This window comes from Balearica regulorum, chromosome 10 (genome assembly GCF_011004875.1).
Source record: "Balearica regulorum gibbericeps isolate bBalReg1 chromosome 10, bBalReg1.pri, whole genome shotgun sequence".
NCBI lineage: Eukaryota > Metazoa > Chordata > Aves > Gruiformes > Gruidae > Balearica > Balearica regulorum.
Genome location: NC_046193.1, coordinates 19,612,444 through 19,639,926, shown reverse-complemented (window position 1 = coordinate 19,639,926; position 27,483 = coordinate 19,612,444). Strand labels below are relative to the sequence as shown.

At 45.5% G+C, this 27,483-nt stretch overlaps 1 protein-coding gene across 12 annotated transcripts in view; it reads left to right on the top strand.

Moving 5' to 3' along the window:
- FOXP1 (forkhead box P1) overlaps nucleotides 1–27,483 on the top strand; it is a 390,389-nt gene that overhangs the window by 1,248 nt on the left and 361,658 nt on the right. Inside the window, exon 1 of one of the 12 annotated variants that reach the window (XM_075762430.1) lies at nucleotides 245–386. The exons of 8 other annotated variants lie outside the window; for them this stretch is intronic. The gene's annotated coding sequence lies outside the window, so the exon portion shown is untranslated. Of the gene's footprint in view, nucleotides 1–244; nucleotides 387–630; nucleotides 764–790; nucleotides 810–2,139; nucleotides 2,230–27,483 lie in introns of those variants that run through there. 3 more of the 12 variants (XM_075762429.1, XM_075762431.1, XM_075762432.1) reach the window with 3 other exon arrangements.

Below are 27,483 nucleotides of genomic sequence, written 5' to 3'. Positions count from 1 at the left end.
AGAAGTTGCGGCGGGGCCGCGCCCCCCCCTCCACCCCCCGCGCCGGGCCCGGCCGCCTCGCTCCCCCTTTCCCCCGGCACCTGTTGCGGCTTTCCGGCCGCGCAGTCCCTTCCGCAGGCGCGGACCTCCGCGCCGCGCATCCTCCCCCACCCCGGGTCCCTGGGGCCCGCTGCGCCCATCCCCCCCCCTCTTTTTTTTTTTTTTGGGAGACGAAGTGTTTGAATAAACATCCGCGCCTCCCCAGCCCGGCGCAACTTCTCGCTGCGCGGGTGCGGACCGCGCATCCCTCACGCCCCCCTCCCCCGCGCAGACTCGCGGTGAGGAGCCTCGGGACTGAACCGCGGCTCGCTGCGCGCCGCGGAGCCGGGGGCGGCCGCCGGCGCCCGGTAAGTAGGGCCGCGCTGCGCTGCGCCCCTTGCACCTGCCGCTCCGCGCAGCCCCGCGCAGCGCCGCGCATCCCGCCTCCCCCGGGCAACGGGAGGGTGCGCGCTGCAGGCGGCGTCCGAGCGGCGTGTCCGCGCCTCCCTCCTCCCCCCGCCCCGCCGTGGTGGGGTTTTTTTTTGGTGGTTTTTTTTTTTTTTTTCTTTTCTTCTTTTTCCTGAAAAAAATAAAAAGAGCCGAACCCCGGCGGCGGGGCGCAGCGGCCGCCCCCTCCCCACCGTCGCGCAACTATTAATTATCCGGCGGCCCCGGCGCGGAGAGCATCGCCGGGCTGGCTGCGGAGCGCCTCGATTTTAGCGAGTCTTCCTTCTGCCACTTCGCTGTAATGATTTTAATTGCGTGTTTTTGCTTTGAGTGAACTAAGCCGAGTGAGATTACTTCTTTTTTTTTTTTTTTTCCCCCCCCTCCTTTCTTTTCCTTTTTCCCCCCGATTTCCCCCAAAGGCTGGCAGCAGCAGCGCTCAGACCTCCCGTACCTACCCGAGGTATCTGCCGCCTGCGAGCGCTCGCAGAGCCGCTTCTCTAGAGAAGCTGGAGCCCAACTTCTGTGCTCAGAAGTTTAAGGTTTCATTTTTAGTAACTGTTCTTTGAGTGAGTAATGTATGTATACTGCTTGTAGCGTGTCGTCTACACAATGTAGCCTGCTGATTTCTAGGGTGCTGGATGGTTATAAATATTAAAACAATTCTCTAAACTGTGTTTCCTTTCCATATAGTTTGTCTAAACTTGCGTTTTACCTGCTTTGACCAAATGTTGATGTCACTAATAACAGCTTCTTAATTAGACAAAGTTTCAAGAATGTCGTCGAAGAAACTTGCTGCTTGTGCTGTTAATCCACGGTTTGCTTTAGTATTTCGGCGGGAGGAAAATAGGCATTTCACTCGATTTAGTATTATTTTTACAGTTTCTGTTATTGCTGAGAAGCTCCTACTTTTTGTAAGTTTTGAGAGAGCCTGAAATAATTCAAGTTCTCGGAGAAGCGAGGAGGTACCGTGCATCTTTGCAACTAGATTTGGGGGAAGAAGGGGAAATCAGGGCTACTGGTTTCAATTTCTCTCCTCTGAATCTTTTTCCCTTGCACATTTTATTTGAACTATCTCACAACCATATTGAATGGACCAGGGCACTGGGGGAGGAAGCTCTTCACTAGTTACCATTCAAAAGGTGTCGGCTAAAATCTCATTGCAAAAAGGTATTGTAGCTTTAACATCTTGCATTGGCAGCATTCTTCCCCCTTAGTCTTTGGATTAGTCATTGTATGAGAGACAGGAAAAAAAAAAAAATCACTTTTTTTTTTTTTTTCTGGAAAAAGTAAAGTAAACAGCCTCCAACAAGTGAACCTTGACAACCCAGATTAAGGAAGGCAGGAGAGATCAAACAAAGCTGCTGCTGGGCTGTTGTCAGGAGCTGCCTCACTGAAAGCTCTGGACTATTCGATCAGGCAGCGAGGCTATATGTTCACTTATGCAGAAATGGACCATTACAAATGCTGATCTTTGTTGTGAAACCAAAGGATAACTTTGAGGAAAAATAACTACTATTTTGAACAAGGCTTTCTGTTGTTTATGATTTTGATTGTAAAGTTAGTTTTTGTGCATGGGCTGGGTTTTGGGGTTGGGTTTTTTTGAGTGATAGTGGTTTGGAGTGCGGTGTGTACACTTTCAGAGAGACTTAGGATTTGGGTTTATTTTCTGTCTAGAGCTGCAGAGAAGAAGGCATTTCGGTAGTGTACTGTTGAAAACCGTAAAAGTTCTGTGGAATTCAGCTTTTATTTCTGGATCTCTGAACTGTAAGGAAACATGGATTTATTTATATATTTTTTTTTTCTCTGTGTGTAAGTGCTTATGTATAATAGAGGAGTTTGGTTGTGATTAAGCATTGTATGTTGCATGGCTGTGTTCCTGGAGTTTAGAAAACTTGTAATATCTTTCCTTCAAATGTATTACCAATCAGTCAGGGTGGCACTTTGTTTCTGATATGCCAAGATTTTTGCAAAACCGTGTGTAACTTGTCTTCATGGCTGTATTAGAGAGACTCTGTTACCGTGTAGTTTTTTTAGTGGAAACAGTAGTAGGGAATTTTAACAGATACTTGATTTTACTTTCATAAACATTTTGGATTTAAGTATTAATGAAACTTAACCAGTGCAAGTTAGGTTATTTCTGTTGCTCGACAGTTTCGTGTTTGTATTCAAACACTTCACTGCAAACTCTACACACATGCCCCCTCTTTCATTTCTTTAAAGTATTCCAAAACAATGGAAATACCTATAAGAAAAAAAAAAATCTGAGGAAAAGGCTTTTACCCTAATGTATATTAATCAGGAGGCAGACTCACTGCACATCTACTGAAGAATTAAGAAATCTAAAACCTTTTCACATAAGCATTTCTTTAATTAGCAGTGCAGATCACACAATAAGTACTTTATACTTTTTATAAGGTAAGGTTTCATAACCATCCAGCATAACTTATTATAAAGCCTGTAGATTTTTATGGTATATACTTTAATTAGACAATAAAAAGTATGTGTGTTAAACATGCACATGTATGCTATTAAGCTATTTTGGGTAATGTGCAATGTTTTTTAACATCTATAAACATTTTCTGCTTAAATCAGTTCCACCGGTAATCTTAATGCAGCTAGTTTTTGTTCTGGTAAGAGAAGGAACAGGAAAGTTGAGCAGAGAATTATGCGTTGGACATTACTGCGCAGCATATGCTGCAATATGCTTTTTTCTTGGAGTGGATCACCTTTTTTTAAGAGCTAAAATTTGCATTATCATCCTTGGTATGATATACTGTAAACATTTGTAGCTCCAGAATTATTCCTGTTTCACGGCATTGTAAAAATTAGGATAAAGGCTGGTAGTAAAAAGGCAAATTTATGGCATGCAGCTTAGCATTTAGTATTTGTACTGCTTGTGGTCATTTATGTTGAGAGATTGAACCGGATAATGCAATTCCTTTTGTGAAATATCTGTTGAGCATGTATTTGTATATAAAATGAAATAACATATGCACACACATATGTAGGATATGTATGTAAAATACAGTTATTTCTGCAAGGCTGTCCAGTTATTTATAGGGCATAATGATACTTCTGTCATCTTAAATTTTCTCCGAGAAGCTTTAACAAATTTAAATAGATTATACGCTGTCAGAAAATAGTATAAATTTTGTTTACGATTCACTTGCTTTAAGGTACTTATACTAAAGAAGCTCATTTAACCCCAAGACTGAGTAGCATTAAGTGGTGAGAGGAGTCTGCTGAAGAGCTGCTACTGCCCTTTGCTCTTGTGATAATCTTAAATTACTACAATTTAATTGCAACTTCAAGGCACTGAGCTGAAATATTTTTATGCAGCGGAGACAGGGCTGGAGAAGATGTAGGGAGATTTTTGCAGGTAGCTGGATTTCTGTTCGCAGCGTTTGTTCAGGCCTTTTCCTGCCTTTCGGAGTGCATCCGGCACAGCATCGTCTGTGTGCACGGACACGGCGCCCCGGGAGGGAGCTTTGCCGGGGGATTCCCACCTCGGTGGGAGCAGGATCGGGCCCTGCAGTAGTCAGGCAGCTCAGGTGCACGAGCGTTTTGTTTGCTGTTAAGTATTTAAGCTTACGTTTGAATTAAACAGTACGTGGTAATTCTTCCTCAAGTGAGCCTTGCTATCAGGTTGCTTCCCGGAGCTTTTCCCTGCGAATCTCCGCTGGGGAGGCAGGGTGGGAAGGGGCTGGCAGCTGGAGGCAAAGACCAGGGGGTGGTCAGCAGTGCGGGGGGCACGGGTGGCACCCTGCTCTGAAAAGATGACCCGCCGGCCCATAGGTATGGCACAGTCCCCGTGTCCCCAAAGGCGGGTTCAGGGTGCAGTCAGCCGCCCCGGCTGCGCAGGGCCTGATCCAGAGCGCACTGGCATCGACCGTGGCTTCTGCTGATGTTGCTGCCTTCGCGTTTGGTTTTTGGTCTGTGTCGCTAACTCCTGTCACTGAAACTTTTCTCTTTTTTCCCTCCCCTTACGTATAGTAGCGTGTTTTCACGCCCGGCGAGCGGTTCAGCAGAGATATGATATGCAATAGGAGCGAGAAAACATTTGCTAAGTGGAATTTATAAACGCTGTGCGCTAGAGACCAGCAGCGTCTTTGCGACTGTTCTTAGAGGTCCTGGCAACCAAACTTTACTGAAATGCTTAGAAAGGTATGGCTGGGCTCGGAGTCCTTGACTTCATGCCATTGAGGGCACGCGTAAGTGCTTGGCCGTGCTAAAGCACAGCGGTGTTGAAATCGTGTGTCTGATTGTTTTTTCTGTTGGCCAAACCCTTGTAAAATGTCTCGTTGCAATAAGAAACGAAGATGATGATGTGTTTGCTAGAGCTGCTTGCTTTTGCACTCACAAAAACGCTGCTCGCAGCCTGCTGCTCTCGCAAACTACTGTGCCGTTTGATTCCCGCAGCTCGTGGTGTATTGGGAATTGCAGCTACCGTAGGTAACGAGGTGATGCCGGTGTATACAGAAGAAAAAAAAGTAGGATGGAATAAATCGTGCAGTCATTAGAAGAAAAACTTAATTGTGGGAACTCTGAAGTCTTTTAATTTAAAAAAAAAACCAACCCAAAACCATTTCGGACTGTAGAGGAATCAGCTGTTCTATTTTTAGGAGATCGGATATTTGTTGGTTGGGATGTCTGGAGTGTTTTAACATGTGCTCTTTTTTCTTACTTCAGCATTGGAGCTACCAAGTCAGAGAAGCTGCTGGCTCTGTTCGCGTGCAGTCGTCTTTGCAAATATGCTCTAGGGTTTTGTCTTTCTATTCTCCTGGCACCGATCTCTTCCATGCATGCAAGTGAACAGGCTTATGTCTAATGGCTGTTTGTATGTGGCAAGTATCCAGAATAATCTTGATAACTTTTTGTTCAGCGCCATCCTGAAAATGAAGATAGTGTTCTATGGAAAATGAGCAGAGAAGAGCATGGGGAAAATCAATTTCTCTCCAAGAAGCATCTGGTACCTGAGGAGGACTAAATAATTTTTCTCCTCTCGTTGACCCTCCCTGTGCTGTTTTTAAAACATCTCCATTTTAGTGCCTTGAAATTGCAATTAAGTTGTAGTAATTTAAGATTATTGCGAGAGTGCAAAGGGCAGTGGAAGCTCTTTAGAAGGCTCATCTCAACACTTAATGCTACTCAGTCAGGGGGTTAAATGAGTTTCCTCAATGTGAGTACTTAAAGTAACTAAATCGTAAACAAAATTTATACTATATTCTGACAACTAATAATCTATTTAAATTACATTAAAGTATGTGTGTGAAAATTTAATTAAAGACAGAAATACTGTCAAGCCCTGTAAATATCTTGACAGATCTACTGAAATAGAGCCCATATCGTAAAATATTTACATATATCTGATAGGCTACAGTGTTTCTGGGAGTGCTATTGTGAAACTAATGGTGGGCTTTTTTCCTCCCGGTTTCCCATTCAGTTGCAATGGTCTCGGAAAGCAACACAAATAAATACTCAGAACGTTTTATTCAGATGATTCTCCAGTGTATTGTTTACTGCTAATCGCTCTCTCTGTACAGAACTTGTCACTGTGTTTTTATTAGAAGTGTCTATTTCCTCAATAAGTTAGTTTAGCACCGCTGTTACTTCAGACGTACCCTGAAAGCGCAGGCTCCTCGGCCGGCGGGATAATGTGGTGTAGCATTTGCAGCGTGGCAGCGCTGGATGTGCAGTCTGTAAGTCAACTTTCTTCTGGATGTCTGGCCCAGAGCATGGTGCTGCAGGGTCTCCTGAACTGTTGCGACTCTTGATTTAATTGATTTTTCAGGTAGAAAGCATTTATGACTTTTTTTCCAAATTTTTTAAAAGTATACGGAAGCGTTTCCCGGAGTGGTGGTACGTGCACTTGCTGCGCAGGACCCTTCTTGCTGGTGCAACCGCAGCGCATCTCCTCTGTGGTATGTGGTCCAGGGTGCTTTCAAGATGAGGGAAGTTTTGCCCTGGATAAAACTGGGTCTGGCTCAAACTTCATCTGAACTTTGGTCCTTCTTAAACCCGCCTGCTGGGATTCTGCGCGCCGCCAAAGGCGGGAGGTTTTGCTGGGAAGGTGCAGGATGAGCCGTGCTTTCTAATCTCCTGATCGTGGGTCGGGGCAAACTCCCGGCTCTCCTTGGCTGGGGTGTACATCCCTGGAGCTGCAGAGTCGCAGGAGGAGGGTGAGGATTTAGGCATGGAGAGAAGGATGGGTTGGGAGCGTTGGTGCTGGGGAGCCCGGACCGGGCGCTCGGGTGCTGAGCACCGACAGCCCGACAGAAGGTGGCACAGTTCGGCAGGTTGGCTGGAGCCTCTAACGGCATCGTTAGTGTTCCCCTCTTCGCCAGACATTTCCTTTCACGTTGGATCCAAGTTTTAGCTGTACTTCCCGATCAGTCTTGTCATCTTGTTGCTAACAATTAGGGTCAAGCGTCTTTCCTTGGGCTCTCCGCAGTCTTCGTGTTGGTGTCCCTCCCCCAGCTCCAAGCCTAAGCTGTTTGTTCATTAATTAGTAGATCAGGCATATTAACACATCAGTAAACTGGAGTAGTCAGACTTCCCAAGGCATCTCGGGAAACCCTCTCCGGTTTTATGTGACCGGACATGCACTATTCTGATTTAGATAGCGGAGCCGATGATGCCAAAGTGTTGTTAAGAGAGAGATAAATAGAGAGAGCCCAGCAGTAAGCAGAATGTCATGTCTCTATTAAAAAGCTTGTGATAAAGGAAGATAAAATGGTGAGGGGGGATTGCTGGTGTGTTCAGAACAGCCGCTAAACAGCTGATCACAAAAATCGATGCTGAATTCCCCTTCCTGTGAAACACAGCCTGCAGAATTGTCTGAGCCTGGGTTTGATTGCAGCGAGCGGTGGAGCCCTGAAAGGACTTTTGTTCTTGCCAAAAAGGCGGACGGGGGTTCTCAGGGATTCAGGAGCTGTCTGAGCCGGGATTCAAACATCCCTCCCTGGTTCCCTTTGAAGTGGCTGCCCCTCTTCCGCAGCGGCGCGGTGTTCCCGGGATGCTGATGAAGTTGTTCCAGCCTCGCGCCGGGGCTCATTGCTCCCTGCTGCCTCGTACCTTGATTTCCCCGGCGCTGCGGCCACCTGCGTTTCTGGTGGAAAGTTAGTTCCCATCCGGAGGTTGGTGCTTGGCTTCACAGCAGAATAACGATGATGCAGATTTTTGTATATTGGAGTCTTTTTCTCGGCCGGGCTGCTCTGCAGAAGTGAAAAATGTAACTGATTATAAAGAAATGAGTGGTCGCAGCAGATGAGAGGGGAGCGGTATTAATTTTACCGGTTCTGTAATGAAACATGCAGTAAAACGTTAAATCATCACAGCCTTGTTTGCTGAAAGGATGTTAATCATTCCATTAAGAAGGATTAAGTAATTAACGGGTATTTCTTTAGGAACCAGTGTCAGTTTTAAAAAGCATCTTCCTAGTGTCACATAGCGAATGTGAAGTTCGTTTCTGCTGCCCGGGAGCTGGCAAATGAGCGTGAGTGGGACACCTCTACCCAGGAAACTTCTGGGAATGCCAAGGGAGCAGAAATAGGGTTGTTTGTGGGTTTTTTGCAACTAAAGTATGCTATTCTAATAGCCTTTCTGTTTCCAGGTTGTCTTTTATGACTTTTGTCAGCTGGGCCCGTTGCAAGTCTTAGTTCAGGAGTAGTCTGTTTGGGGTTAAGAAGTTAAAAACTTCTTGAAGTGTTTGCCTTGGTGCTCGCATTTTTTTTTTTTTTTTTAATAATAGCTTTTATGTTGTAATAGTAAGCTTGCTGACAGTGAGTCATGAACTCTATCTTCCATGAACCTCATGACAAATTTTTGTTAGCTGGTCAGGCAGCTCGCTTAACTCATCCAGCCCAGTTCCCACGTTTTATGCTTGCGCTGGAAAGAAAAATTCCATTAAAATTGGTAGTGTAAGTGGCAGAAATCCCCTTAAAAGCGGTGGCAGTGCAGGGGGCCGTGGGGCATCCCGGAGCAGCTCTGGTGTTGGACTGTTTGGAGGATGCTGAAGCCAGATTTTAGGGAATGGCCAAGTCCGGGGCAGGACGCGGCCAAAAAGGCTTTTGATGTTGGCTGACGCTCAGTAAGGTCAAAAGTGCGTTATGGAGAGGGTGCACGTGCAGATGGAGGAGCAGGTGGGCAGAGGAGAACAATGACAATATTTTTCACTGTTTCGTTTTTGAAGGATCAGATTGAAGCCCCCAGACGGTGAGAGGTGCAGGGGCTGGGGAAGCATCTGTGTTAGTGCTTCTGCATCCTGCGCTCCTGAGCTCGCTGCCGTTCTTCCAGGGCTTGATCCGTTTTTTTGCCTTAACGGAGAACGCAGAATTTGGCATTAACCTTGTCGCATTGCTGCCATTTCTCATATAACGGCCCCTACTTCTAATATTGCAGTTAGTAATACTAAAACTATACCCAAACTGAAATTTTCTGAGTGATATGAATTCTGCCTGGCAAATAGCATAACACAGTGGCACCAATTGTGTTAGTATTGATATTTTCTGCTTTCATAACTGCTCTACTTCTCAAATAGGGCTCCCTCAGACATGCAAACTCTGTTGATCAGTGTACTGTAAATTATTCTTCCCCCTTGGGTGAACTTCATGAATAGGTGTCTTTCCATGTGCAGTATATGAGACAACCAGATCTTGCTTCGGTTATGTCGGCCTAAGTCCCCAATACCGCTATTGAAGTCATGGGAGCTTCCTTGGGTGGACTGAGTATTAAAAAAAAAAAAAAGTTTGTCTCAGAGAATAAAATCTTGGAATATTCACGCACCTAATGTTCAGTAAGAATCTCTCTGGATGTTTGTACAGGCCGTCATAGCCTATATCTACCTTGGCAGATTTAGAGGAGAGATTTTTCTCCCTAAGTTTTGCAATAGTAATAATGTGTTAACAACTTTGGTAATTTATTTTAATCAGAGAGTTGTGTCAGGGGCCCCATCCTGTTCTGGTTGAATTAAATGAGCGCTGGGAGAAGGAGGCTCTGAAATATCTTGTAGGAAATTGTTTTTGTTAGTTTTAAATGACGTGCCTGTGCATCGATGATCAGATAATGTATATTAGGTTGTAAAGCTCCCGAGTTGTACATTTGGAAAAGCGAAAATGTATTTTTCAGTGATAAATTACTTGATACTTAAAGGCTTTGAAAGAGGAATGTCAAAAGTATGTAGCATAATTATTGTTTGTATAAGTATTTTAAAGTCATTCTCTGGCTAACCCATCTGAGTTTTCTGAAGGCCGGTCGTGTAAGGAATGGTCGTCTTATGCAGAAAACCTTTCTAATCCGTTATTTCAGTTACAGGATTTAACTCAGAATGGGAGAAACTCATCTTGGTGTATTTTAGCTGATGTCGACATTTGTTCTGATTTTTCCCCCCCCCCCCCTTCACCGCTATAAAAGCAGTATCTACAGCACTCAAAAATACTATTTCATTAAAGTTGAAATGGAACATTACCTGTGAATTAAACTAAAATATCTTAAGCCTATGCAGCATATTCTTAGTATTAAACAGTTGGAGAAGACCAGATATTTCCTATTTATTTTTCACATTGGGTAGAATATGGTCTTTCCAGAAAAGGGTCCTCAGATGGTTGAAGGGGAAATCTGATTTTTCAGCGAGTGCTTTATATTTGCCAAGGAATTCTGATCCCGCAGAAGCGTGTTGCATGGAAATGGCAATTTATTAACTAGGATTTCTAGGAATTATAGTAGATGCCATTCGATAGAGGCACGCTCGTAGTGAGGTAAACTAGTAAATCTGGACAAACTGAAAAATAGGCGTCTGGCTCTGTTATCAAACTTGCTGCATAAGCCAGAGTTTATGCACTGTGATAATGCTAATGACCAGCAGAGCCAATGATGCATGACTGGAGGAAATCAGTGGTATAATCGGAGAAAGTTATCAGGTTTTTGTCATTAAATATTAGTGATAAATAATACACTTCATTTTAAGTAGATAGGACGTATTTAATTCTGATGTGGAGAGTTTCAATTTAATAAGGGGTATTGCTGAGTAAAATGATAATCTTTTGTAATTTAAAGGGAAAAATAAAAATGCATTTGTTTCAGCATAATCTCCTGGCGGCTGCCCTCCGCTGCTGTTTGTCTTCACTGGTGTCTGATAGCGAGGAATATCTTTGTAGCTATTTGAGATGGCTGTTTATAGCAGGGTGTTTTATCTCAGTTATTAGTTTGTGCAAAACAAAACTAATTGCATGAGACCAGAATCAGAGGGGATCTGTTTCCTATAAACTAGGTATCTTCTTTAATTTTCTGGTTAAAAATGTGAATATTGCAGCAAATCTACACTGTGTGCTCCACGCAGCGGTTCCCCTAGAAAACAGTCCGCCTGTCCAGGCAGTAACAGGAGGAAAGGGACAAGGACAAAAGATACAGATAAATTAGATCTCGTTTTGCAAGTTATCTTTTAAGTCAGTGGGAGAACAAGGAAGAGAAGTATAGCTTAAAGTGAAGTAAGAGGGATATTAATAGTCTCTATAAAGGACAGTTTGCACCAGGAAAAAAAGAAATCTGGTTGGCTTTTTTTAGCAAAACAGGCTAACACCCAGTGTAAATCTGTGTCATTAACTGAAGCAGTGCGTGATTTTTCGAGCATCGCTTTTCGTCTTGTGAGCCTTTGCCTGCGGAGGCTGGTCCCCGGGGCTAGCGGCAGATGCGGTGCACTAGCCCCCTCAGGGACACTTTGCTCGCCAGCTGCAGGACCTCTGCCTGTCTCAGCCCGCAGCCACGTTTAAGCAGATACCGCTGGTTTTGCCCGACGAGTGGCTTTGTAACGTGGCCAGGATCTTCCCACCACCCCTTGGAGTCGTGTTCGAACGCTGAATCTCAGCTCGAGTTTCCAGAATTAGATGGCACAGTGAGTAAACACAGCGTACTTGCCAGTTCTCACATCCTCTTTTGCAGCGAGTATTGCAGCAAATCCTGCAGGTTTGACTCATCTCTGAAGTTCTTCACTGATATGAAGCAAATCTCATCTGACTTTTGAGAAAGAGCTGGCAGTCTGGCCTTGGCTCCTGAGCGCACAGTCCTTCTGTACATGAATGCAGGATGCTTGAGTTGGCCTCTGCGTAAACTTGGGCAGCTCTGAGTAACTTTAGTTGGAGTTATGTGCCTGTATCTAAGAGTAAAATTTGGCCTGCAGTCATCCTTTATTGAAAGCTTTGTGGAAATACTTTGTTCTTGCTACGCACAAATATTTACATTCTGGTGGGAAGATTTTTTTTCCTCTTTTTTTTTTTTTTTCCCCCTCTCTTGCTATATAGCATAAGGACAAGGAGGGGGGTGGAAGATATTATGTGTAATACCCTGTCAGTTAAAAAAATATTCACATTTTCAACTGGTATTTGTCATAGGTCCAAAAGAAAAAAAAAACCTGCCTGTATTGGGAGCATGTCTACTTGTCTGACTGTGGCGAGCCGTCCAGGGTAGGATGGGTAAATTGGAAGGGGAAGGGCATACAGAGCAGAAAACTTTCCTGGTAAATAAAACTAGTGTCAGGTACAGCCCCCGTTTTAAGAACAGCATGTCTTAATGTTTCTGTTCATCGACGTTGAATCACCTCCGCGTGTCAACCTCTGCCTTGTGGATGCTCTCAGCAGATTGAGGAGGAGGACACATTGCTCTGCAAGTGCATTACAATGGTCCACACGTGTGCCGTGACTCAAACGCGCTCGCAACTTCATGACACGTATCAAATGAGAATTGTTTCCTTGGAAAGCCGTTACCTTTGTTTTTTATCTCAGATGAAGGCTGACACTGCTTTCACAGACTATTTGACAGTGTGCTAGGTGCTGTATGGAAGGAGGGCTTGGCTCACGTTGCAGCTAAGTAGATTTAGATCTGTCTGCTTGTCCCTGGCTGCTCCGCATCGTGTCCCCAGCGCTTCACCTGACTCGGCCTGACCGGAGGGTGAGACCACACGGGAAGCTAGACCAGCAGAAAACTACTTATGAAGGAAAAACATGTTTTCTGCCGGTTGAGCATCTTCATTGGACTCTGTGGAGGTCAAGGCCATCCCCCTGATAAACCTCTGGCCTCTTGGTTGGCGTTGGTGAAACAGGCTTGGTGTCTGGACCTGCTCCTCTCCCTCCGGGCAGCAGAGTCCTCCTTGCCCAGCCGCACTGGGGCGAGCTCCCAGCAGTGCCTGCTGATGGGACCGCCCTGCCAAATGCACGTCTGGGTTTTCATTTAATTGTTAATTTAACAGTGCTCCCTCAGTGCCAGCTACAAAGTTGTTAATGTGCATATACAGAAAAGCCCGGCATCATCTTTTCTTTGGGTTTTCTTCTTCCCAGTTAGCAATAGGTGATAAGCTGGTCCAGAGGCTGGATATTTCTGATTAGGGCACTGAGAGATATCCAGGTTACTAGCAGCTGTTGTTTCTTCTTGTTTTCATAACTTCTCTGTGCGCTAAGCAAATACAGCTGCACATAAAAATCGGGTAAGACTGTGTCCAGCCTGCCAGCTAACTTTTGAGTTAAAGAACAGAAGTTGATAAGGAGATAGATGGCCAGAGCTCAGTGACATCACCTCGGTTTACACCAGAAAGGGTCTGACCCGTAGCCACTGTTCACTCAGCGTCGTGCAGGATGTACGTGTTGGGTATGTTGTGGTGTGAAGGTGGCTGGGGAGTGTGGCTGCCGGTGCCTGCCCGTGCAGGGACAGCCATGCGCAGCGCCGCCGGCTCCGTCTGCGGCAGGGCCGCCTGCGAGCCCAGGTGTGGGCACGGACAGGCGTTAGCGCGGCACGGGGCTCGCTCAGGCTTATATTGGGGTTTGAGTAAAGCTTTAAATACGGTTTATGCTTTTATTGCTTCTGAAATGGGTGCAGGTGCACGTTAGCAGGAAGTGAAACTGGAGGAGCCCTGAGGGAGCCGGGCTCGAGCTGTGCCAAGCAGGTACGGCCTACGAGTGTTATCCCCTTACCCATAATCTGGCATGGTGTCGGCATTCACGCGTGTCACGGGGATTATGGGGGTGAAGTGATGCCGCAGTTTGGCAGGGACCTAATCCCTCTGCCAGGCAGAACGGGCAGGCCGTGTGCTCGGGGTCGGTCACCCTCCCCGTGCAGGGTCGTCTTCTCGCCCATTAGAGCTCATCTCGCTTGGCTGTCCCCATGTTCCCATGGGAAGGGATCGGTGGGGTGTTTCGGGAGGCGTTGGCACTTCGGGGCGTCCCTGACACTCTGCAAGCCTTGCTGAGTGACCGACATCTGCAGATGAGGTGGGGTGAGGCTGGTCTGTGCCCCGTGTGATTTCCTTCAGAGCCGATGGATAATTTTGGGGAAGGCTGGAAACAGCAGGAACGTCGGCGGTACGAGGAAAGGCCCGGTGCCCGAGGAAAGGCCGGGTGCCCGCTGGACGGGGCTGCACCCGCACGGCTCTTGCCGTCGATGCCCGTGCACCATGCGTCAGGGGAAGCCAGACGGAGACCAGCACCCAGATACCCGCCCTGGGGCCTCCCTGGTGTTGCACAAATTCGTCTGGGCCTTCAGCTGACGGCCCGTTAACTACCCGTTTTTGCATTGTCTTGTGGAGGAATTTGAATGTGCAGCCTGTGAAGTGAGGCATCAAAGCATTAACCCTCACTTTTAATTATTACCCTTATTTTTGAAAGGAGTAGCAGTCAGAATAAAATACTTAGTAGGAATAAAATACTTATTATCCACCACTTCTTCCTCCTTGGTTTGTGCCCAACTTGAGTTGCCAGGTCTGCCCAGGGGTGGTTAATGTGCAGGTGAGCAGAGCTGCAGTCCTGAACCGCTCCGGTCCTCACCCCCTCTCTTCACCGAGTGCTGAGGTTTCATATTCTGCATGTGCAACTATACATGCTCCTAAATAATGCTCACCTCCTGTTAGGGTTATTCGCTGTTTGATCTTACGTGTCAACACCACATCTGACTGGAGCCTTAATTGCTCTCCGTGCTCCTGTATTTTCCCCTCTCCTCCTAGACCAGTTGGAGGGTTTGTTGAAGGGGAAACCCAGGCCAGCGCAGCGTTCCTGGGGTATGGGCTCTGCCATTACCAGGCTGCACACGCAGCGAGTGCCTGGAAAAATGCCCCTCCGAGTCATTATGAATTAAGCATTGCAGGCAGAAGCAGAGATGAAGCTCTCTGAGATCTGTGACTAGATCCAAGAATTGTGCGATGTGCAAAGATGGAGAGAAAAGCAAACTTCTCACCCAAGACATGGAGGCTGTGGTGCTCCCCCGCCCAGGGTGCTGCGGTGCAGCCCTCTGAGGGCTGCTGAGATCTCCAGCGTCCCACCTGTGCCCCAGCCAGCGCCTCTCGCTGCGGTGCCATGGCCAGGAGACCCCACACAAGCTCTCGTCATTGGTGAAGTTGCCCGTGGTTGTTAGCAGCTGAAGCTGGCTGTACAAGCAGTGAATTTCCCAGTAACTAGCTAGCAAGAAAATACTGTGGTTCTGCATGTATTCCCCACACCTGGGTATGCAGTGTGTGTTACCATCAAGGTAAGTGAGGCAAACCCCATTTTTCTCTAGTATGGAAGAACGTTCTTTTTGCATGAACTGAGTTTTACTCTGTTTTTCAAAGCAAGCCAGCAGCAGCACCTCTGAAGGTGTAGCTGTGATGACAGCTACTGCTGGAAGGCACGGCAGGGCTCGTGGTTTAGAGGGGGTTTGGTAGGTGACCTGGAGCTCTCTTGTGCAGTGGTGGCAGTGGGTCTCAGCCCACCCACCCCGTGTAGTGTGCCAGTGTGCTTGCATCACGATGAGAGTTATTTCATGGTACCCCATCAGTAAATGAAGGGCTCTCCAGAGAGCCTGAGCACCCTGATCTTCACCCTGCTGTCCTGGTCAGGGACTCTGCATGCACCGTGTATCTCTTAGGGGAGTGGGGATGTGCAAGAGGAGGCTGAGACTTCCGAATGGCAGAAATTAGTCTGAGGAGGAGAAATGAATAGGAGAAGGCAAATGCAAAATCTTGTACTCACATGGTTTGTTATCCAAACCCACTATCACGGCAAAGAACTGGGAGGAACCTCCATTGGCAGCTGGGATGTCCGATGCTAACAGTGTAGGCTACGTCTTCCAGTCTGCATTGAAATAAAAAAAAAAAAAAAAAGGCAGTTGATTACCTCTTGGTTTTAAGTAAGTGTAGTATTGAGCACAAATTAAAAACAACCTTGAAACTGCACAGATTCATAAAACTGTACACTGGGATTTTAAAAATTACCTCCATTGGAATCCTGGAAGCATCTGTTACATAATTAATGCACTTAAAAATATATTCTATTTATGATTAATCCAGGACTGTAGTGTGTGCTAGTTAAATGTCTGGTTCCCAGGGTGCAATGCGAGGAAAGAAATGCAGTTGTAATCTATTTGACGGTTATAGGAAAGGACATTTGCTACAAATAAATACGTTTTCTTCAGTCTTTTTATTTGTTGGGGCCAAGCTTATGTCTGTTGTGCTGAGTTTGTTGACTGGTAAATGTTTTGAGATTTACGCTGATAATTTTGTAGATCTACTGGAAAAAATAACTCAAGAATAATTAGGGAGATTGACCATACAGTAACGTACCGCATGTGTGACAGCGTTACTGGGTTGATCATCTTGGGTATGGTATATGCAATTAAAAGTGCTAAGGCCCAGTACCGTGAAGCTTTTCAAACACTCTCCGAGATACACAATTGCTTTAGGGGATGCATGTTTCCCCAAGGATAACTTGCCAAAGTTACTGGAAGCCTTGGGTCTCCTCTCCAGAGAAGTATTGCAGGCTGAGACCTCCTGGGGAGAGCGGTGGAGCAGGCACAGCGAGCACAACTTGACAGACCTCAGCCTGCACAGTGCTTTTTTATCAGGGAGGTTTCGGGGGCTCTGTAGCCTTATTTTTTTGGAGGCTTTTTTAGTTGGCAGCGAGCCACCGGGTCCTGGAGCAGTTTCTGGCATCGCATTTCCTCTGACAGATTTCTCTCTGCCCTCTGTTTCGGTTCCCTTTTTTTCTCCCCCTTCATCTGACCACTGTTGTGTCGGGTTGGTACAGGATCACGCCATGTAAAACCCTTTTCTCCTTCCATCTTATTTTTGTTACTGTTTTGTAAAAGCCTGCAAGCGGTTATGATTGTCCATTGCGCTGCTGTGTTCCAGGGTGACGGTCCCACGTTGTGGTGGGCTGTGGGTGGCCGTGGATCCTGCATTTCCCTGCCTTCCTTGTGCCAGCTGAGCCGCACGGTGCCGTGGAAGCCTGTAAAAAGGTCCCTTTCCAAATGATTTTTTTTTTACGTGAACAATCGTCGTGTGTGTTGGCTCAGGAAGCATTTTGAGATTGAGTGCTGCAGGTCCTGTTGCACCTGGTCTATCCTGTGTCGCTGCTGCATTATTAAAGGGCTGAGCTGTATTGAAACCATACGTGCTCCTGGGTGTACCCGCCCGCCCTGCGGCTGGTGGCGTGCTGAGACGTGGCACGGCGTGGAGGTTGGCACCTCTGCCCGTTGGGCTCTACCTTAGTGCCTTAGACCTGCACTGGAGACAAGATGGGGATGGGGAGGGGAAGCAGTTGTGTTCCATTTGCCTTTGACACCTCCATGCCCGACCGCGTGGTCTTTCGGCACCATACCCAGCGTGGATGTTGGAGGCATCGTTGCAGATTGCCCGTTGCAGAGACGTGCGAGGCGTCCGGCAGCCTGACCGCTCCTCTCCCCGAGGCTGTCTGCTTTGCCAATATTGGAAGCAAGTTACTAACAAACTCATGTTTCCACTTACTATTGGTTGTCTTAAATTGTTTCTGCACTTCAGAGTCCCTGATGTCCCCTCAGAATGTAATGAGGGAGGAGCGAGCCTCGTTTTGTGAAAGTCGGAGATGCTGTAGCCTGTGTCGAGAAAACTCTTACCCGTAGACTGTGCTCTTGGCTCTTCTTCACCATTAATCTCGATGGAAACGTTACTTCTGACTTTTCCCACTGTATAATGCGAACCCTTGTTATCTTTGCAGTATAAAAGCGGACTCAGCATGGGCTTTTCCTTTAGTCCTGAAGAGAGATGGATGTTGAGATACGTGTGCGCCAGACTGTTTGTATTTCTAGCAAATTGGGACAAAAAAAAATTGATTACTATTGGTAACTTAATTTTCTGCAAACTGAAGAGCCCCAAAGAGAAACCCACTTCAAAAGCTCTTTTTTTCTTCCCCCTTTTTTTTTTTACAAAGGGTACGTTCTAGCTGTATTTCAGTGGTCTAGGGTTTCAACCACTTTCTTTGATACCGATGCGTGTGAAAGCAGTTGTGTTAGACAGAAGGAAATGATAAAATCTATGGATTAAGGGAAAGGATGAGAAGGGCAGTGGGTAGCATGAAATGGAGATGTGTTTGGATCTAATGCGCATTCCTGCGAGCGGACCCTGGTTCCTCTGCTCGTTACGGGCCAGGACGGCGATGTTTGGCAAGTTTAATGGATTGGGGTGGGTGGTTGATAAAAACAAAGGCTAAGATTTTAGGGAAGAGCGGAATTTGGTGACTACAGTAGTGCAAGTTTATTTTTAGAACTCGATTGCATTTGAGTCGCGAGCATTAGAAAAACTTCTTAGCGCACATTATACTGTGAATTTCTTTATTTTTAAAGTGGAAATTTTGCAAGCTGACGTTTTGCAGCATGCGTAGTACGATTTGGCTGACAGCATTGTCTGGCAAAAGAAATAACCAAATTATTATTCAGTCATGGGTTTTTAACAGCCGCAAAGCAAGTGGATGTTAACTAAATGATGCAATTTATTCCCTTCCTGCTTATTGCCAGCTTGCCTATTACAGAGAGACTGCCAGCTTTAAATAAGTGGTACCCAGATGGTAGTCGCATGACGCCCACTTGGTTACAGAGCCTAAGCAGGGAATAACTCGGCAGCCACTACAAGCTGTGGGTCAATTGAGGGGGAATGCCTGTTGCTTCACAGTTTTGCATATGTAAATCTGTTAATGTTATGTCAGTATTGTGCGGTCTAAACACAAGCATTGCCTTTCTCTGGGGCCCAGATGAACTTGGATCGCCGCCCAGTTAATGAGGAGCCGAGTGCGGAGCGGCAGTCGGAGGCTGCCGCCGCCGTTCGCTTCCTCGGCGTGAACCCGCCGCATCCCGGATGCTCTCCTCCGACAGCGCTGCCCGGGGCTGGCGAGGCCGGCCGGAGCGGCGGGGCGAACGTCCCCTCTATTTTTAGCCCCGGCATGGAAGAGGGTTGGCTTGGCCCGGCTGACGTTTTCTTTCTGTCTGCCACACTTCTGCGCTCGCCTTCATCGACTGCAGATGTGGCGCGCAGCCGCCTCCGAGAAGTCATGAACTGTGTCGTCTGCGCCCTTTAACAGCCAACATCTGCTGCGGCCGCCTGATGGAAGCGGCATGGAAACAATTTTGGGGAGAGCGCCGAAGTTTGGCCCTACAGATGATTGCTTTATATTAATTACATCGAGATAGTTACCGTACAAGTTGGGTTTGAAGCCGATCGTCCCTTCTTTTTTACTATTGTTTTAAAAGCGGTAGTTAAAATTGTTTGACATGGGAATGCTTTTTATTGTTGATCATTTCTGGTTCTGAAAAGTTTATTACAATGGGTGAAAACAACAACCAAAAAAACCCATAAAAAGCTGGGGCTGTAATATGCTTAAAGGCTAAAAAAGTACCAAGAGTGTTGATTTAACCAAAGAAAATGTTCCGGGAGGTATTGTAAATTTTATGTGCCAGATGAAAAGCATTAAGTGTGTTATTTTTCACGAAGGAAAAACATTCTGATTTTTAACCATTTTGTAAATTATATTAATGCCGTAATACGGCTTAAAAAGTCTTGAGCCTGTTCCAGGAGCGCTCGCCCCGTGAGCAGGTCCGTGCGGGTCGGGGGCCCCAGCCTGGAGCTGGGTTGGGTGCAGAGACTCGGCGGGCAGAAATCTGTCTTTTTGGGCAAAGCACTCTGTTGTTGCTTTTTTTTATTATCCCTTTTTCTTTTTTTTTTTTTTTTTTCTTTGGAAGCTGCAAGTGAGCACTTTGAATGCAGCAAAGATGAAACTGAGGGAGAAAATAAGCCGCTTTGGAATGTAGCGGAAAGCTGAGGTGTTTCAGTATTTTATCTTTATTTTGCTAATTATTTGTCATGGAGATCTCAGTTGATTCCTGAGATTTCTTTTAAGCTTCTTAAGAGTAATTTTTTTTTGACTAACGGTAATTTTCCTCGGCTTGGTGTTCCCCAGCTAGAGTGTTGCGGTGCTGCTTGCCAGCACGGCCGGGGAAATAAGCTCAAGGTTCAGAATGTGGACCGGCAAGGGGAAAAAGCGATGAGGAAAACCAAAGGGCCTGTAAGTGCCGTAAGGATTGCGTGGAGGGTTTAGAACTTAGAGGTGAGTTTGTCATCCCCATCGCTTGGGCTGGGAATTTGTCCAGCAATTGTTCTTTTTGATGGAAAATTAGTTAGCAGTTGTTGAAGAGCCTGTAGCAAATTCTTATACAATAAAGGTAAATCAAGCTAGGCATTGGTTTATATGTGATTTTTTTTTCAGTTCCCTATATTAGCGTGAAACTATAGCTTACCCTACTGAAAACTTAATTAGGCAAACAGAATGCTATGTTAGCAGACACTTACAAACCCAATGTGCTCAGGACTAGATTCAAATAAGTTAATAAGAGTTATATTAGGTGTTTCTAATGGTACTTTCAATTTTTTAAAATAAATGCTGTCTTTGGTAATAAGCCACCCACACCTTTTTGGGTAATAGTTTAATTGAAAGGCTTGATTGTGTCCATTTAGTCACAGAGGATCCCTTCTGCTGTGCCGTATGTTAATGCAAGTGTCTTCGTACCCCTTATATTTGGATGCCTGATGTAAAGCCCCTATAGGAGAAAACTGGGATGAGGGAAGGAAACAATCTGTTGTGGAGTACACTCAGAAGAGCCGGCAGACACAAGCAGAACAAATCTTCAGAGTTAGTGTGGGTGTAGGGGTGCGTGCATGTTTGTATGTAATGTATTTAAAATGCCAATAGCTTATGCCTTTTGAAGGCTCCAAATCATAGCTGTCATATTAGCTATACCATTTCCAAAAATAATGTCAGGAACAGACTGATACTGATTGTTCAAAAAAGCATCATTATTCTGTGATACTTTTTCGGGCTTCTAACATCCCCTCTTAAAACAGGTGTTTCCATGCAGTGTTCCTCAAAAATTGTTTGCTGAAAGGATATTGATTCCAAATTAAAGGTATTTTCTTCGTTTTTTTTCCTTCTAGAATGACAAGGGGAAAGGGAAGGAACTTTCTTATTTTCTTTCTTACTCATTTCAGCAAATATATTTTTGGACAAAGGACATTAATGCAAAGCCTGCAGATTTAAGCTGGTGGTCAGAAGTTTGGGACTTGGTTGTTCCATACCTGATGCTACACCATTTCCTCTATGTCTGTGTGCTTCTGACTATGTAGTGGGAATAGGAAAAACTTGCCATGTTCAGAGGCTGCTGGAGGATTTAAATAATGCTTGTGGAGTGCTGAGGTCATCCAATATAGGGTATTTTGACAATAAAAAGAATCAATATCTTCAGCCAGTCTCAGCCTCAGAGTGAGGGCTCTGTCGGTGTGATGTAGGGTGTCTGTGGTGTTTCTTAAGAGTGATTTTGTACCGTTCTAGCTGAATGCGCCTGGTTTTGTGCCACCAAGCAGAATTGTTAGTGGTTTGTCAGGACTTTACAACATTTCTTGAACTTCGGTAAAGCAGCGTTTATTTGTTATAGTATTGCTAGAGATGATGGCACGTATGCTTTCTTAAAAATGATTTTAGGCTAGTGTTTGTGTGTGGTGGGCCAGTAAAAGCGTGTGTCTGTGTTGGGTATGGCAACCTTTATTTGGCAAAGGGAGCAGAACCTGGTTACCCGATAAGGATAGTCTTGCCAGAAAATACATGGTACCACAATGTGCCAAAAAAACCCCCAAACCAAACCCCCAAAAAACCAACGGGAGAGTGCATAAAAACATTGTTAGCCTGTCATCATTTTATGCCCATCCCTAAACAACGGAAGCCTTCAGCGCTAAGAAGTCTTCAGAGTAAAGCTTGAGAGGTCCTTTCGAAGCACAGACGTTCAGGGATTCCCTGAGAGAAGATCAGATAAGATAGTAAGCGGAGGATTCAGGCGGAAAAGTGGTTTGGAATTGCAAATCAGTGGTTTGCCCATAAGTGCTTTGGGTTGGCTGTGGTGTTTTCTGATAATTACCCCCCTCCCCCCAACGATCTTGAGTAATTTTTCACCCCTGTCTTTAAGCTCTCTCAAAAGGGTCCTGATTTTCAAAGGCTGAGGATGGTTGTTCACTCCAGAGCTCTGCGGGCTGATGTGAAATCACTGCTTGCTCTCTCCAAGCGCCTGATCTCTGTCTCTGATAGAGCTCCTTGCTTTCAAATGCTTTAGCATAACTTGTTACTTTCTTGAACATTGTAGGAGGTTGAATAAATATGATTTCTGCAATATGTATGTATACATAGATATATGTATGTATATATAAAGCAATGAAATTTGGACACGCTGGGTGTTAAGCAACTCACCAAAAGCAACAGGAGGAACCAATGTCAGAACAGGACTTAAATTTATCTGTTGCTCACTGGTGATCCCACAGCTGGGCAAGATCCAGCTGAGCAAACTGTGATGTGATGACTGTTCTGTCTCTTCCCACACAATGTACTTACATTGTAAAATATATATTAAAATATTTAGGGAGTTGGACATATTTCATGTAATGACTGGAGGCTGGTAGCTTTTAGTGCATCGCTCGGCCTGTAGTCTGGTCCTCTGTGTCCTTGCTCCTTCACTGCTCTGCTTTCACAGGAGGAATCGCTTGAGCAAAATTTGGGCTATGTTTCTGCCCCAGGAGCTGATCTGCCCAGGGTAGCAATAGAGTGTTTTTACAGACAGCACCAGTATCTAGGTGATGTACTTGTCCTGCCTTCCCAAATCACCTTCAGCGCCTGCTGTTGTCTTTCTAGTGGCCTAAAACCTACAGCTTCATTTCATCCATGAGACAGTCAAGCTATCTCAAAGCACTGGCACTCTAAAGAATGAAGACACTGTTGGCATAACACAAGTATAATTACTGTCAGTATAATCAACAAGGATTACTGGATTGATTTCTCTCTTTTTTTTTTTTTTTTTTCCTTTCTTCAGATGTTTAAGAAACCCCAAACTTGCATAAGAGTACATAACTTGGTAGAGTTCCCCATTGCTGGAGGCATCCGTCTGAGTTGGAGCTTGGCTTCCCCTGGAAGATGTAGGATCTCGCATGCCATCAGTCTAGATTATGGCGTTGCCAAACCATAGGTATAATTACAAGGAAAAGGGCATTGATCACACCATGTTGTCCAGCAAGATGCTTCCACAACTGATTGTGGAGTGTTGATTGGGGAGCTGCTGGCAGGATGGGAGCAAGGGAAGGGAGCATCAGCAGCAAGGAGGATGCTATGAAACAGTGATAGTGATCTGGAGCTTGGAGGATGGTTCTCTTGAATCCTCCCTCGATGCTAACTTCGCTGCAGTTAAAAGCTGAAGAAGGTTTGGTCTCCTTGGTGATTTGGGTGAGGGTGAAAACGGCTTTAATCTTTTTGGCTAGAGTCTAAAATGAAGGTATAACCTTCCTTCTTAATGCACCTGGCAAAGAAACATGTTTGTTACAGGTGTAGTTTTGTTTTTTGTCCTGTGTTCTCTTGCAAATGACCATCCTTTTTTTTTTTTTAATGCATGTACCTCCTTTTGGAAATTCTCTTTTCCACCCAGGCACCTGCATTTCAAGTCTCTATCATGCAGATTCATTTTTCTCTTTAGATATGTGCCATGCTAACATGCCTAAGGCTAGAACATGCTTTTTATCTGTGAAGGCTTTCTTTGGCACTTTCACTCGGAGTAGGTGATACTTTGAGGTGAAGGCAAGGGGCTGTGTCGTGCTGTTGAGAGCCAAGACCTGGGCTGCTGCTCTGGGTTGAAAATTAGATTATTCCAGATTTGGGAATACTAGAAGGTTTGCATGTCTGAATGAAAGGAAGAGAGGTGTGGATTTGGAAAAGGCCTGCTTGAAGAGAGACTTTTGAGCTTAATTTCTGCATTTACTTTCATTAGTCAAAATGCATGCAATCTCAAGAGAAAGGATGAATTTTGGGGGTTCTGTCCTCATAGTCTGTGTTCTGGCTTTTTTTTATGCTGGGCTAATATACAAACAGAGGTTCTGAACATCACAGGAATCCAGATGAGAAGAAGACCCTAAAAATCATAGGTTATGCATGCATCGAGGTTACATTGAAAGTTCTTTTTTTGGAGAAATACAGCCTTTTTATTGAATCCTTATGGCGCAGGCACTGTGTCTTGCCATCTTCTGCACTGCCCCAGGACCATCTTCATTAACTCCCACTGTCTTCTGCATTAGCATTGGCTTCTGTGCTCCATTTAGATTTTCTTTAAAGCATTACATAAACAACTATCGTGTAAATACAGGCATTTGTAATGGTGCTTTTAAATTAAAAAGACTCTTGGATTCATGCAAGTAGACACATGCTTGCGCAAAATAACTTTTGGCTTTCCCCTAACACTTTTCAGAATAATTTAAAGGAAGAAAAGATTTGCAAACAGTTGTAAAAGAGCCATAAAAAACTGTCAAATACCAGACCTTCAGCTAATTGTAAACTGTTTTTCTCTTGGAAGTCATACAACATTGATCTCATAGCTTCTTCATTAAGAAGGTGCTTCTCTGTTGCACAGGAGCTGCTTGCTCAGGTAGCCGTGAGCAAAAATAGCAAGAGATGTTGGGCTTCTGCTATGAATGCCCAGTATAAACTAGAATAGCTCCAGGCAACTGAAGTGTTCTGTACCAAAAAGGAAGGCAAGCATTGCAGGGAGCTGAACAGGAAAAAGCTGCAGAGCTGAACAACTTCTTTTTCTCTCCTCCCAACTGCTTCACCCAAGAAAAGGCATGACATCTCCAGCCCTTTGTGGGCATGTGTGGCAGATGTGGGGCGTGTTTTGGGAGGACCCACTGGGATAAGAGGATGCAGGTATGGGTGATGAGTGCAGTAGCGCCTGTTGGCTTGCTCTCTGACTGTCCTTATGGAATTTGTTCTTATCTTCACTTTTCGAAGGGAGATGTGAAAAAAAATCTTTCCTGGACAGAGAATTGGCTGACATCCCCAGCCAGCTGGTTAGTTGCATCTTTTTTTTCTTCAGTGTACCAAGGAAGAGAGGCACTCATGGTTTGGCTTTTTCTGGTTGGGATTTTAAAAAAACATGGAAAAAAAAATACAATAGTCCATTAGACTAGATTGGTGGAAAAGCTTTTCTCTGAGCTGAGCTCTAATTCTGCAGTTGGGCGATGTTTTGCTTGAAGAATGTGTCTAGCTCTTTGAATTGTGTCCTTGTAATACTGCAGATTGGGGCGTCTGCTTCAGGGAAATAGCAATAGCAACCTACTGGGTCTCATCTCTAGTGTGGTCAGTGTCAGTCTCTCTCCTTTAAAGCTCTATCATTAAATCCCTTTAAGAAGGGAAATTCTTGCCTTTGTGTATTGGTCGAGCTGATGAATGGTCGCCTGTTATCTGCTGGGTCCATGACTGAGTCGGGCTGTCAGAGAGGCAGAGCTGAAGTCAAAGGGACTTTATTTCAGGCTTCTCTATCTCCTCTGGGTTAGCCATGGAGTGGCTTCACTTCCCATCTGCTCCTGAACGAGAAACGTCCTGTTTAACAAGAGGGATGACTGGGGATTTTATCTAGCCCAGCCATTTCCTTGATTTCCCAGTTTCCTTCCCCTGCAGCAATCTTGTGCTGATCCCTTGCCTCCAGCCAGGGGTACGGGACATGGCCCCCCTTTGCTGTGATTCTTCCCTCCTCCTTCTAGGGGAGGGAAACTGAAGTGTCATTGCTCGCCCCTGGTGAATTTGGACACCACCCATACGTGCCCAGTTGCTGGAAGTCCAAGTCTACTGGCAGTTAAACGTCTTGGTTTGCAAGTGTTGATGTTCTACTTGGGAGCTGCAGGGAAGGTTAAAATCCTGTGTATGCTTCTAAAAAAGTGTCAGCTTTTCTCTGGAAAACTTAAGTGTGAGTTACCTGACAGCAGGTCTCTGTGCTTACAAAGTCTGACTTAGGTATACTCGTTAGTACGAGGTGCGTTTACATGACTGTTCAGGCCAGTTTCAGTAAATGGTATGTATTGGGTAATACATACACATGCATATACATACAGGACTATGGTGTTTTCCCCCAGCCCAGAAGTAACTAAGTAGGGAGTTGCCAGCCCTTAATTGGAGTTGTTTTGCTGATTATTTAATATCTACTAGGTGCTGAATTCCTGGCTGAGAGACATTATAGGGTGGCAGAGTCTTCCTGAGAGTGGATTGCTTTGGCTGGTCAGAAGTGGATGTCAGGACAGCTTTCAGGAAAACCAGTTAACCTGAATTTTGTTGCTGAGTAGGCATGAACCAGGCTGTGGGCTTCTGGATCATGGAGCATGCTGGCACCCTCGTGGCCTGTTTAGCTGGGAATGATGGGGTGGACAGGAGGTGGTCCACAGCACTACCATTAGCAGTGCGCAGCAAATGGTCAGGGAATAGGGCAGCACTTAATAATACAGGAATAAATTCCTGAACACACAAATGAGATGATACCAAATGAAAAAAAAAACCAAAAACCAACCAACCAAACAAAAAAACCCAGCAGTGAAAATCACCTGTGTGCCCAGATTCATACCATGTACCATCAGCCATGTGATGGTTTGGTGGTCTGATGCATCGCTGTCCTTGCTAGGTTAGGTGTGACTTAATTTTCTGATCTCATTCACGTTCCTCATCAGAAGCGTGTCAGAGAGTCATTGAACCATCCAGTAGATTTTGGCCTGGCTGACTGTAATAACTCTCAACTTTGTATTTTATGTATGGTATGCTTAAATGGTTTTGAAAGCATTAGGAAAGGAAGAAGGAACTATACGGTGTACATCTTGGTCAAGGTAGCCCTGGTGAGTGATTCCCCCATGACTCTGCAGATGGTAAGACCAGTTGCTGGCCCCTGCTCAATGTCTCACTCTCATCCTTCCCTGACTCAGCTGGTGCTAAAAGTGAGTTTTCTTGCATCTCCTTGCCTATTTATCTTGGATTTTTTGTGCATGTGTCTTTGCTTCCAACATTTTCCCCGTTGCGTGGGCCATTGTGTGTGCAGCCGCTAAGTATTGCACTGACTCAGGACTGCTTTCGCATCCCTTTGTGGCTTTGTTCTGCCTCGCAGAGAGAGACATAATGTTTATCTTGCTTTCCCAGCCCTCATCAGTTTTGCCCCATTTTAACCACCTTCCCGTATCCCGGAGTCATCAGTACCTCTTCACTGCATCGCTGCAGCAAAGCTTGAACTGTCCGTATCTCCCAGCACCACTTTGCTACTTGTTTCCCAGTTAACAGCCTGCTCAGGTATGAAGGGGACTGTCTCAGCGACAGAGTACATTTTATTTTTGTACGTGAGCTCCCTGGCATGGGCTCTCATCTGCTTTTATTGCGCCCCACAGTCTTCTGGGCACTGGCTGCTGTTGAATGGGGTCTGTAACGTGTTGTCCTCCATGGGGTACTAGGAGAATACGAGATCCTTGTCCCAGACCTGGGTGGGCAGAGGTACAGGGAGATGTGCAAGTTGGCAGAAAGTCCGTGAAAGAGTGGAAAACTGAGCGTGGACCGCTTGATCTCCAGCTGATGGTTGAACTCCAGGACTGTTTTTTCCCCACAGTGGCAGCCTGAGTTGGTTGGTCTCCAGATGCTGCCACAATATGAATATTCAGTGCCAATAAAATATGCACAATACCGTAAGCCTTGCCAGGGTGAGGATCTTGAGGGCTTGATGAACTTTGTAACAGCATTACTCAGTTGTAGGGGCACGACTGATGCAGCAATTGATTTCTCAGTTCAGGCTTCACCTTCTTTTGAGCAGAGTTCATCCCTGTTTGCTTTTCATAATAGCGTTATTACACCTCGCTGGCAGCAGGACAAGGGAGAAGCGACT